The sequence below is a fragment of the Cydia fagiglandana genome, chromosome 20, assembly GCF_963556715.1.
Source record: "Cydia fagiglandana chromosome 20, ilCydFagi1.1, whole genome shotgun sequence".
Taxonomy (NCBI): Eukaryota; Metazoa; Arthropoda; class Insecta; order Lepidoptera; family Tortricidae; genus Cydia; species Cydia fagiglandana.
Genome location: NC_085951.1, coordinates 11,572,167 through 11,586,070, shown reverse-complemented (window position 1 = coordinate 11,586,070; position 13,904 = coordinate 11,572,167). Strand labels below are relative to the sequence as shown.

The 13,904-nt window shown below is 37.4% G+C and overlaps 1 protein-coding gene and 1 long non-coding RNA gene across 2 annotated transcripts in view; one reads left to right on the top strand and one right to left on the bottom strand.

Moving 5' to 3' along the window:
• Nucleotides 1-13,904, bottom strand: part of LOC134674757 (uncharacterized) — an 81,506-nt gene that overhangs the window by 9,969 nt on the left and 57,633 nt on the right. The gene's annotated exons all lie outside the window — the stretch shown is intronic.
• Nucleotides 1-13,904, top strand: part of LOC134674752 (fatty acid-binding protein) — a 29,557-nt gene that overhangs the window by 12,555 nt on the left and 3,098 nt on the right. The window lies entirely within an intron of this gene.

Genomic DNA, 13,904 nt, shown 5'->3' with positions numbered 1-13,904 from the left:
ATAAACAAAATATATTTAAGATTCTCACAATGAGCTCTTTCATTTGATATGTAACACGATATAGTTTGAAAAACTTTATTTTTTAAATTTCTCATTTACCCCCCAAAAGTGGCCCCCATGTTCAAAATTCATTCGTTTACGTTACATGTCCGTCTTTGGGTCACAAACTTTCATATGTGTTCCAAATTTCAACTTAATTGGTCCAGTAGTTCCGGAGAAAATCGGCTGTGACAGACGGACAGACAGACAGACAGATGCACGAGTGATCCTATAAGGGTTCCGTTTTTTCATTTTGAGGTACGGAACCCTAATAATAACTTATTTAAATAGCTTGTAATTAACTCAAAAACATACATAATACAATAAAGAATTTGATGAGTTTCCCATACTATATAGTCATCAATATAAATTAGTCAAAGAGCAGCCGCATCGTACGATCTTTTCAAGACCAATTATACAGAGGCATGAGACGTCTAGCGATTACCCATTGGTCGCTCTCTGTCGGCCAATTGTCATAAAATGGTCGACAATCAGCACCAATTGTGGCCAATCACGAGAGAGGCCCGGGTTCTGTAACGATTTTCATCCTATTCCGGTGTCTAAGAATTGCAACTGTCTCTGAACAATTGATAATAATTAGGATATAATTCGATGGAATAAATCTGAATGAAATAAATGTAGTTAGAGTTAGACCAAGAAAAGTCTGCAGCGATTTTGATAGCCCACGCAGTGTACTTAAGTGTTATTTTAAACGTCAAATTTCTATGATATTATGACTAAATAAGTTGCACTGCCTGGGATATCAAAATCGCTGCAGACTTTTCTTGGTCTAACTCTAGGTGTCATCCCGTCGTCTAAATTAAAACAAATCATTTTTGCTCTCTAGACTCTTCTAACGGATGTCTGATGACAAATCTGACAAATATGGTCTGGATAAGAACAGGGTGCCTATTACGGTTTACCGCGTTTATCTGTGTGGGCAAGCCGTAGGCGTCATAACAACCGTAATAACATGAGCTATCGTTATCATTACACATAGTCATTAGGTGTGTAGCTAAGGTGCCAATCGTTTAAGGGGCCCACTGATTAACAGTCCGCCGGACGGTATCGGCCTGTCAGTTGTTCGGAACGGTCAAAATTTTGTTCTAACTAACAGGCTGATACCGTCCGGTGGACTGTTAATCAGTGGGCCCCTAGCGAATGAAACGCAACTCTGTCGCACCACACTAATACCTATGGAAGTGAGAGTAATACGGTACCGTTCGCTACGGAGGGAACGATTGGCATATTGGCTATGCACGCGACCAGATTATTTTGGTTCATTGAGGCGAACGGTCATGCGGATGACGGGAAGGCAAGTGGTTGGCATGTCATTAGCGTATTTATAGCAAACTAGTCGAGATGCAACTTGAAAGGCGTCAGAATTATAAATCATCATTTATCACTGATCTATATCTATGGTGATTAAATTGTCGGACAATTGTCAATTTGTCATGTTTAATTGTTTATACATATACAGGGTGATTTCGGGGTCGTGGAGCAAGAGAGCCAGACATCATACAGAATCCAAAGATGAGCCTAATGATGTTAATTATTGTTTATCACCAATAATGATGATTATTTTCCAGATGACAAGTAAGAAAAAACATTTTTGCATACAATTTGGTGACCCTACTCAATGTGACGTCTTGTCGCTTTTCATACAGCGTATGTCAAAAATCATAGGGTGACCATAATTACTTAGTATAACATTAATTTTACTTGAAAAATAAGAAGAATTAAAGTAATTATCTTTTAATCAAATACTACCATATGATAATGTGGATCATTTACGGAGTCAGAAAAAGTGGTTCTGGATCACGACCCAGAAATCACCCTGTATTTGTTAAGTTGATAAGATGTTTATAGATATAGTGCCTAATTATTTTTCATTGCTTTTTCCGCACTACTTTGAAAAAAACTCGTAGGTTCTGTCAATCAAAAGAAAAATGTGGTACCTATCTATTGTACAGTCAGCAGCAGAAGTCGCTATACACTCCAGGTGCTCAAAGAGAGGTAAACGTTTAAACTGTCAAAAAGTTGTTGACTGTCATGGTAGTATTTACTTGTGAGCGCTCAACGTGTCACAAATATGTTAACAGTCGCTATTCATTAATTTCTTCACTTACAACAAGTCATTGATACCTTAGCTGTCAAAAAACCAATGGTATCTAAGCGGTCAACGTGTCAAATATATCTGAACAATATGGAAAAATAGACTTTAAAGCATACAAGTATGGTCGAATATTGAATAAAAGATAGCCATGCTAATTTCAGGTAAAGCGTTTTGACAATCATCGAAAGCAGTACAGTCTTGTCATCACATACATCTATCTCACGTTTTGCCCTTCAATCATTTGACAGGAGCCTCTCGGTCAACTTACTGCAAACTATTTCTTTTAACAGAATCGTCAAGACGAATGACACAGCAAAAGCTAACTGAAGCCGAATTTAGAGCCAATTGTCAAGGCACGTCGTGGTCTCAGTAACAGGCGTTTGCTTTTCAAAGCAGAGACCGCGGGTTCAAATCTCAGTCGTACGCACCTAGAGATTACAGCTTTTTTTTTTTTTGGGTTTCATTTCTATTATTAATTTGTGTCTTCTGGTTTTATGTTAATTTCGCATTAGTTTATATAATTTTTGAAGATAATGTCACATTTAGCGTATGTACGACTTTCTATCAGGACGTTGTAGGTTTGAACCCGCAGTGGGCGTTACTTAGATTACTCCTGTGCGGAATGCCATTTGATATTTACTACTCAAAAATCACGTTTGTTGTATGGGAGCCCCACTTAAATCTTTATTTTATTCTGTTTTTAGTATTTCTTGTTACTTATAATAGCGGCAACAGAAATACATCATTTGTGAAAATTTCAACTGTCTAGCTATCACGGTTCCTGAGATACAGCCTGGTGACAGACGGATGGACGGACGGATGGATGGACAGACGGACGGACAGCAGAGTCTTAGTAATAGGGTCCCGTTTTACCCTTTGGGTACGGAACCCTAAAAATGCTGGTCTCTTCGAAAACTAACTAAATTAAATTAAAGGATATGAAAACAATGCATTTTATTAATTTCAGACATCATGTTTCATAGTAACCTTTATTGCTTAAGACCTACACAATAGATATCTAAATAGAAATAGTCTTAGTTTTATTTTTCAAAACGTTCGGGGTTCGATTCCCGAGCTGAGTACACATTTTTTTAATGTATGAATGCAGTTTTTCGTGTTACTAAAATCGATGACATGATTCCTAAGAAGAGATCGGTGTATATCTTATAGTATCAGATTTTCCCATACTGGCCGATCTAAATGGGCCACCCTGTATAGTATATTTTACTACAATAAGTGGGCTAAATAAATATATTAACATAGGTATATAATATGATCAACGGTTTTGAAGAACAGCCGCATATGACAGTTAAAATAAAAAAAACGATCATTCTAGTAGAACCTACTTATTTATTGTATAAGTTTGACACTTAACGATAAAATACTTCTTTAAGAAAGGAGGTATCAATTCGTAGTGCTACAGTATTTATTTTGAAGTTAAACAGATAAAATGTTGATGCTTAGTTACCATTGAAATAACAACTGCTTAGCAACTGGTGGCACCCTGGCTGCTGACGTACGTGATTGGCAGTGCGTGTAGGTATTAATGACAGCAGCTTGAATTTGATTGCTTAGTTACCACTGACTTTTTAACCGTTATTGTCATTGTGATTAAATAAGGGTGTATGTGTTAAAGAAAAACTCAGAAGTTAAGGTATTTGTGACAAACTGAAAGCCTACGTGAAAATGACATCTTAGATGTTCTTATTTTTGTGACGATTGAAGTGTATATGTTTTCTTGGACACCTTGCCCGCTCAGGTATATCTGCTGCTGACTGTACCGTAAAGTCGGGTTACTTTAGCCCTGATGATTAAATGAGGTTTTCATGTGGGTCAAAGTTACCCACCGTTGGGTCAAATTAACCCGAGTTTACGGTCCCCTATGGGATGCATGAAGAGTTACTGCTTTTCAACTTTGAGTGGCAATGTGGAAATTGTGAGATACGAGATTTTTTCAAAGTAGTGTATTGTCATGCGATAAGTCGATCTTCTCTCTTCTTTCCATCCTGTTACCCCCTGCTGGGGTGTAGGGCTCAAATCTTTTAAGACAAGATAAGATAAGTCAACACATAATAAATAAATAAAAAAATATATATGATGCAATCAATTTATATCGCCGCGGCAAATATCTCTTGATCTTCTTTTAAAAAATACGCGATAAAAGGTCGACTAATAAACACGTTCTTATCTTGATATATATATCATCAACGCAATAAAATAACTTTTATTGTATACCTCAGACAACAACAAAACTGATAGATAGAGGTTAAAGAATAGGAGAAGTGATAAACCATCACATAAAAATCGAACTCTTTCAGACATAACACATACTTTACATTATACTGAAATTAATGACATAATATCTGGGAGACCGATCATTGCTCGGAAAACATAAAAACTCAAAAATGCGCGTTTTCCCAGATATAAGACCTAGCTAGATCGATTTTCTGCCCCCGAAAACCCCCATATAGCAAATTTCGAAATCGAAATCGTTAGAGCCGTTGTCGTTTCCGATATCCCCGATATATATAAATAAATATACAAGAATTGCTCGTTTAAGGGTATTAGATTAAGATACTGAAAAAAAAGAATCGAACATTGCGCCATGCAAGCTGCAAACGCCGGTTTGATTCAGGCCTCGACGCCCTCGACCAGTGGAGGGCTTGGTCACCGTTTTGGTCACATTTTCCTTAGTAGGTATTAGTATGACATCTATTTCAGTTTATAGATTAGGTATATACAGTAGTAGACTACTTAAAAAAACACATTCAAATATCTACCTATTAAAATTAAAAAAATATTATATATTGTTACCTAGTTGATTATCTTCAGCTTTTATCAAAATCAGGTTTATTGTAACAGTTCAAATTGGAAACGTATTTGCGATAATTACGATGGCATGCGGTTATTATAGACACGCGACCGGCGATGCGGGCTTACAGTATTACAAAAAGCAATACTCCTAACTGTACATCGGTGGACCTTATTACAAAAGGCATAAGGTCCACCGATGACTTAACAGTGCGGGCGATTGTACAGCAAGTAATCGATACGGAAACACAATCTGACTGGGAGATGACAAAGATAGGGGCTTAGCTTGATGAATCTCGTACGCGACGGATCTTAGGCGACTGAATGGCGTTAGTCTGACCAAGCTAACTCTGCGTGGCATTTACAATTACAAAGTCAGTTAATTAATGTCAAATTCCTATGAAAATATGACGCTTACAATAACATATCCCCTAGCCGCCCAGAGGCCTAGAATATATAGATTTTAATAATTTTAATTTTATTTTATTATGACTTGAGTGTTAATTTAATTTAAGGAATTGGTGATTATATGATTAATTAATTATTTTTTTTAATTCTTTTTGTATTTATTATGTATATGTGTCGTAGTCAGATCGTATAATCCGCCGTATTACATTACGGCTAGCCGTTTTCAAAAACAGGGGCGTTTTGAAATGCGGCGGTTCGACGATTAGCCGGATTGTCACTGCGATACGTTCTTCAATAAGGCGGCCCACGTTTAGCCGCATCGTACATTGTAGAGTGACCAGTTCTTTCGGTCGCCTGCGTAACCGGAGTTTGACAATGTTTGCAATTTAATTTATTTCTACCATGGTCCCACCGCACTACATGTGTTTCTTTTCCAAAACATTTCCTTCACAACTTAAATAGACGGAGCCCCGCACGGTTTGCCCTTCGGGCATCTGAAGTTACCTAACGAACCTAACCTAATTACCTACCTACGCTTTTTTCCCCAAAGTGTAATGTTTTCACGGACGTCTCACTTAATCAATAGGTAGGTAGGTTAGGTTCGTTAGGTAGCTTCAGATGCCCGAAGGGCAAACCGCTCAGAAATAGGAGCCCCGCGAAGCGGGGCTCCGTCTAGTTAAGTTGCGAAGGAAATTTTTTTTTGAAAAGAAACAGTCTGACAAACTCCAGATTTGATGGACACCCCAGCGTTTGTCAGGCAGCGCCACGAGTGTTAAAAATGGGAACTAAAAACTGTCAAAGCGGCGGCTAATGACTCGCTGTATTACATTACGGCTAGCCGTGTTGAAGAACGTATGGCGCCGAATACATTTCGGCGGATTCTCATTCAGCCGCATTCAATACGGCTAATCGTTAAACCGCCGCATTTCAAAACGCCCCTGTTTTTGAAAACGGCTAGCCGTAATGTAATACGGCGGATTATACGATCCGACTGCGACATATGGACTGTTTGTCTGAAATACAATACAAAAAAAGGTCTTCCGTTCCAATGTATTGTGAATTTATTTTCACAAATCAAAATGGCTTTTTCTTGGCAGATTTATGATCTCTGGGTGGCTAGAGGATATATATACATATATTTATAAGTACCTAAGGGGATTACTATTTACCTTAATATGGGGACGTGGCACGAAGGAGCCAGGTTTTGACAAAAAGCCATTTTATTTTAGAGTTCGATACGAAATAAATTTCTTAGATTTATAGCGTAAGTACTAGAGTAGCTATATCCATTGATTCAAAGAAAACATATAATTAAGTTTCTCCTTAGCACTTCGTATTCTGTAGGTATCGAGGTTTTCAGTCTCTTGAGATATCGATACTCGCTTGCGTTTCGCCGAGCAGAGGTGACGCGTTGGACATTGAACCGACTATAATTATCTCCTAGTCTATTCATAACTATTTGTTTGTTTTCCTCTATCTGCAGTTGAGATGACTGCTGATTTTATTATGCTGCTTACATAATATTCTTGTTTAATATTCACAGTACCCACCCAATATTGTTATCAGAAATGTATGGGTTATTTTTGTTGTTGATATGTGGATTATTTGAAGGAGTTTATAAATATAAATTGTTACTGAGTATGTTTTGTTTGAAGCCGTTGGATATTGAGTGTTTTATTTGAAGCAATGGATAGGTATATAGGTAGGTACACTAGGTACTTACCTACGCTACTAATGTAAGAAATTTATTTAGAATAGAATTGATTTATTCGTAAACACAAACAATCGGTACAATACATTATATACAAGAAAACACAAAATAAGATTAAAGTGCCACGAAATGGCCCCATCTCAGCATGTTGCTGGTGGCTTCCAGCGCTGATCTTCCGATGAGACCATAAATGGCCCCATCTCAGCATGTTGCTGGTGGCTTCCAGCGCTGATCTTCCGATGAGACCATAAATGGCCCCATCTCAGCATGTTGCTGGTGGCTTCCAGCGCTGATCTTCCGATGAGACCATAAATGGCCCCATCTCAGCATGTTGCTGGTGGCTTCCAGCGCTGATCTTCCGATGAGACCATAAATGGCCCCATCTTAGCATGTTGCTGGTGGCTTCCTATTTCGTATCGAACTCTAAAATAAAACAGCATTTTGTCAAAGCCTGGCTCCTTAGTGGCGCTTTCCCCCTATTAGGTGTCCGCTACTTAATTCTCATATAAGTCCGTACAAATACATCTTCTTCCGGCCTTATCCTACTTTTATTTAGGATCGGCTCTCCTAATCAATTTTCTCCAGTTATATTTGTACCGGGTCTTCGTTGGGTCTCTAGGTATTTCTAACTATACTCGTATACGGACATCCATGTAAGTCAGGATCGTCCACTCTTTTCAAATACGTAAGTAAGTAAATATTCTTTTCACCACACCAGCTCGGAAAGACTTACATTTGCACTTCAAAAACTGATAGCAAAGTTGCATTTTATTCACATGTGAGGCAAAGTAATCAAATGCAAATTCTGAGTTGTTTTCTTATGTTTGCTGGTAGAATTGGCTTTTAAATGATGATTTTGGATGATAAATAGTTAATAACATTCATTTGGATTTGATTTAGTTTGATTTTGTTTGATATTTTACATTTAATATTTGCTTCGAGTTGGTGTGGTGAAAAATTTTGTGTTTCACTCGGGAGCAAATTTTGTATAACCCTCGTGCTTTAAAACCCTCGCTACGCTCAAGATTCCATTTTCGAACCACTCGTTACGCTCGTGGTTCAATTTTGGAATCTTTCGCTTGCTCGGGTATCAATATTAGCACGAGCGGTTAAACAACAACTTTGCCCCCTTGTAAAACAAATAACTATTGTAATGCATCATAATAAAGTAAAATAAACTGGTTGAACGTTAAATTTTGCGGCAATTAACAATAAAAATATATTCCTGTGGTCCAAACTTTTCTTTGAACATGTGAATCGTCGAAAAAGTCGGTAAAAGAACAAAACTAAAACGACTTCCAAATATTTCAAGCCGCTGTCCTTGAACATTGCATTCCTCGCGTGTATTTTTTTGCCCTCCGTAATAATGGTTCCAAAAAACTTAATTGGTTGGCTGTCGTACCAAAAAGGCTCACATTGGCGAATACTGTAGTGTAGTTTAATTCTTTCTGAAGTCAGATCAGTGTCTAACGCAGTGACTTGCCTTTTAAAAAGTCGCGTCTAAACATTTTGGAATTGGAATGCGAAATGGATTCTAAGCTCCTTTAGGATAAATTCAGAAAAATAAATTAGGAGCAAGGTTATGGGGTTCTTAATGTAACCCCACGAGGGGAATAATGATTAACCCTGCCTTTATGTAGGTATTAAGAGCTCTTTCCCCCTGACGTCCAGTTTTTTCCGGGTACGGTTTTCTGCAGGATCCCGTTTTAGTGGTATATTATGTGCTAATATAGTAACGTTCACACGAGCACTCTGTTGGCGGGATACTGCACGCATAATACAGAAAACTGGATCCTCCAGAAAATCGTACCCGAAAAAAACTACATCAGTGGGAAAGAGGTCTAAGTTGCAAGTGTAGGTACCTACTTAGTTTGAATCAAGAAAATAAAATAACCCATCTAACAATTATATGTTGCGGTACCTTCTTTGTAGACATTGGATATAAATCTGTCTTACGCTACCAACATTAACAACCGACAGCATAAGTAAGTATTTTCTCCATGTCCGTTACACTTGAATAAGTTCGAAATAATTTTATAGCATGTCTTATAGTAATTATAAGTAACATACTTTGTTGTAACATACTAAATTATATTATGGATTGTACCCTTTCAAATTATGGAAGAGCGGGGCCTTCTGCCACAAGTATATTTTATACTTAAAAGAAGGTTCCAACCTTATTACTATTGTAATGGAAATTGTAACCCCTAATAATAATAAAGGGTATACACCCACTTGCCAGAATTTCATTTGCCATAATTTCACTTGCCATAATAGTCAACAGCCATTATATTGTTTCCCATAATTACATATGCAATACTTATTGTTTACTATATTAGTCACGTGCCAGAAACTTTGTTTCCCATAAAATCAATTTCAATAATATCGTTTGTCATCATCATTGTAAGCCATAATTATCACTAGCCATAACATATTTTTTTTACAGAAACCAAATGCTACTAGAAAAATGGGTTAGGTTAGGTTTGATCTGCCACCCTTACAGAAAAGTAATGCTACTGGAAAAGTGGGTTAGGTTAGGTTTAAACTGCGACCCTTACAGAAAAGAAATGCTACTGGAAAATTGGGTTAGGTTTGAACTGCGACCCATACAGAAAATAAATGCGACTAGAAAAGTAGGTTAGGTTAGGCTTGAACTGCGACCCTTACAGAAAAGAAATGCTATCAGAAAAGTGGGTTAGGTTAGGTTTGAATTGCGACCCTTACAGAAACCAAATGCTACTAGAAAAATGGGTTAGGTTAGATTTGAACTGCGACCCTTACAGAAAAGAAATACTACTGGAAAAGTGGGTTATGTGAGGTTAAATATTCTATTAAATAGTATTATTACAATTAATAATATGGACAACAACACGTATGGCACTCGTACGTTCTGGAATCTAATAATCGGGTAAACAAAGAGTATGTCACATCATTTTTATGGTAAACAAACAATTCGGGCAAATGAATATCGGGCAAATAAAATTCGGGCATATGAGTATTATTTTATATAATTTTCGGATCAACAATAGACAACCATAATAAAGTAATAAACTTGAACAGCCAGGCCCCTTAATTCTCAATCATTATGCAGCCCGCATGAACCAAAGCACTCCCTCCGGACTGCACATTGGACCTGCATTGGAATGCAGTTGCCGAGAACTGACACACTAGAGGGAGCATGTAGCACGTAATATAGCGATTTATCCTCTAACCGCCATATAAAAAAGTTTCCCATTCCATTCGATTTTGAATTTGAATTGACAAATCAAAAATTGCTTTTCTTGGCAAATTTTGAGGTGTGGCCTGCTAGAGGATATATAATATCGTTAAATTTTTGCGGATGTTTTCTTTGTGGCCTTGTTGCCTAAAATATTTCAAGGCAGAATCGATTTTGAATTCAGTAAACTATTCAAAAAGCGTAAACAAACCAATTTAGCTTTGTAATCCGAACTCGCGTGATTGTCAAACAAACGATAATTATCTACGTTAAGCTTGCTTTCATTGTCATTAATTTTATTTTAAGCTACCAACACTGTTAAGTTGATAAAATAGAATTCACAAAATATTACGTTAGGTACCTACTTGCAAGTAAGTAAGTCTTATTTTATTTTTATTAGTCCACATTATAAAATCTTATCAGGGGATACTTGTGCGGTTATATTATACCTGGTGGAAGGTAGAGTAGCCTAATTTTAAGTAAATTCTACCTATTTAGTTTTGACACGCAGCCAAAGCTACACAGCTAATGAAGAAACAGCAGCAATCAATAGTGTGAGTTGAAATGAAACTGACTGACTGCGGTTTGTGACCCAGTTGTAGAAGTATAAAAACACCTGTCTGGCGACTCTGTCTTCCTCGTAATCATACATGTGCTAACTCGGGGCATATTATTAATGTATATAATCATAAGTCGCTTAATATCAGACTACGAACCTCTTTATAACAATAGAGAATTTTAGAAGAGCACATATACCTATTAGGTATATTATACATTACATACTTAAGTATATCGAAATTTTATTTATCGACATCAAGTCAAAACGGTATGCTCATAATGCAGTATCTATGAGAGGTAGTTCTATATGTGCAGTAAAACGGTATTATGAATTCTTCAAACAATACGTCCATTCAAAAATCGGTTTTATCCATGTAGAAATAAGGTGCAGTAGAATTGAGACTATTGCAAGCATGATTGCGCTAGTGCTTCAGATGAAATATAGGTACTTGAACTTATGCTATTGGACGAGACAAGAAAGACTTTGAAATTGTTCTTCTCACCGTTTTGCACATCGATCAAATACAAAAAACATCGTGTGTAAGAATAAGAAACTCGCTGAAATTTAGCTTGCCTGCAAACATTGTAGAATTTTTGAAGTGAAAACTTCTTAAGCGGCACCTTTTTGTGATGGGGAAAAAATTTTAAACTCGCGACAGGTCACGTGACCGACAGATTCCACAGATTGAAAATTCGTAAGACGGACACGTGACCTGATCGAAAAACTGTTACAATTTCATTGAGTTTTCACTGCCGGCACTCCTGGAGTGCAACCCGTTTTTTTTTATTTGGTGTCGATTTTTCGTCAGGTCAGGATTCGATTAAATTTGGAATTCTACTAAAAGCAAATGACAAATATGTTGGTCGGCGTCTACAAAGCGGCTAGCTAATATTTGACGTCATTGGAGAGACAAATAGAAGCAAAATTTAAGTGGCTTTAGCAAATATAGGCTTGTTGAACAGATTATTGGATTAAACTATTTACCGTGCCGTTTGCGAACATAATCAAAGTCCATAATATGTAGTTGAGACTCCATTTAGGGGTCTAAATTATGCGAATACGAACTGCAAATCTTATAAGTAATTATAATCTGCATAACACATAGCGAGTTTGAAGCATATTAATAACACATGATCACTTGAGTTAAGCACAAAGTAGAATTAGGTATTATTAGTATTATTAGGTGCTAATAAATAGCTACCTAGGCAAATATACATCTAAAATAAATATCTTATTTTTAAGAACAAGGAATTCGCATACGTGGCAAACAGCAAGATGAACAGAATCAGCTTCATATCCCAGACTAGATATTGTGTACTTTGGCCGTATTACAGACATATAAGGAGTAGTTGTTTGCATAACTAAACTGTTTAGGTACCTATGTACCTAATCTCTGATCTATCCGACAGCGTCGGATCGCGCGTGGTGGGTGGCCTCAATATTTGCTCGGATGCTGTATGCGGGATTACGGCATTTTTGCTTTGTAGTAGTAGTAGTAGTAAAACACTTTATTGTACAAAAAAACAAAACAAAACAGGAAAAATAACATTCGTCATTAGTACAAAGGCGAACTTATCCCTTTAAGGGATCTCTTCCAGTTAACCTTTGTCATGGACCTACATAAATCCCATTTTACCTCGGATATTATGAGGATCCCTTGTGAGGTGTTCAAAATGATCTGTACACGCTCTTTATTTTCTTGAAAATAAAGTTGTGTTAAAATCATTTTGGCCACCTCGCCTGCTTTGTAATTTCTGCTGCTGGCTGTATAAGCTCTTTGCCATTTAACGTTTGTACTATTTACGTACACTACATTCATGCCCTACGATTCAAACCCCGGCTCGTACGAATGAGTTTTTCAGAACTTATGTACGAAATATCATTTGATATTTACCAGTCGCTTTTCGGTGAAGGAAAACATCGTGATGAAACCGGACTAATCCCAATAAGGCCTAGTTTACCCTCTGGGTTGGAAGGTCAGGTGGCAGTCGCTTTCGTAAAACTAGTGCCTACGTCAAATCATGGGATTAGTTGTCAAGCGGACCCCAGGCTCCCATGAGCCGTGGCAAAATGCCGGGATAACGCGAGGAAGAAGAAGACATTCATGCCCTACGATTACTTAACTTTAGGCAAACTAAAGATCCCTGTTAATTCCTTACGTACCGTTCAGGGCGGTTTCCTAAATCAATCAGCAGTTAATTTTCCTTTTGTCTTCATGAATGAATGCACGTGGGAGCTCTTGGCCTTGCCTAAAATTTTCCATAAGATAAGATTACTCATAACAACATAAACTTGTTTTCATCATTATCAGTATCAATCACATAAAGTCAACTGTCAAAACCCATCCTTACGAGTCTACGAGTCTCGGAGTAATTAACAATGGAGCCGCCATTAGCAGGCGTTCCCCTCTGTCGAAAATAGGCGGCCAATGGTCAACCTCATGTCAACCATATGTATGGACTGACGTTTATCTGACATGACGTACCTATACATTTGATGTGTCCCTCCCCCGCAAAAAACGGCAGACTATTTTGTACCGAAAATTTTAGACATGGCGTCTCCGTTGGTTATATCCTCTAAGCTACGAGTAGATAAATGGAACACCTAACTGACCTATCTGTGACTAAATTCTGACAAACCCACCTCTTTATGCAAACTGACAGTATCTTATCTGACATGTGTCACGTACGAAATAAAAATAGATATTGGTTTCACGTTTTATCGTTAAGAATAATCCATTTCCAATTAATTTAAGAATATGGCTGTTAATTTAAGCTTATATCCGTGGGAGGGGAAGAAATATAAATTGGCGTCTTCAAAAAACTTCGATGAATTTATGAAGGGTTTAGGTATGCTCATAAAGATAAGATCTTCCTACGGAACGCTTTTTATATCCTAGTAAATTAGGCACTTTAAGATTCGACTTAAGGTAACCAAGGGTAACTAAACAAGCTTCCGACGGTTCAGGATCACCCTGACCTTGTCAGGACGCAATACAATTTGGTGGCAAACCAACTACTACGCGGTCAGATTCTATACCACG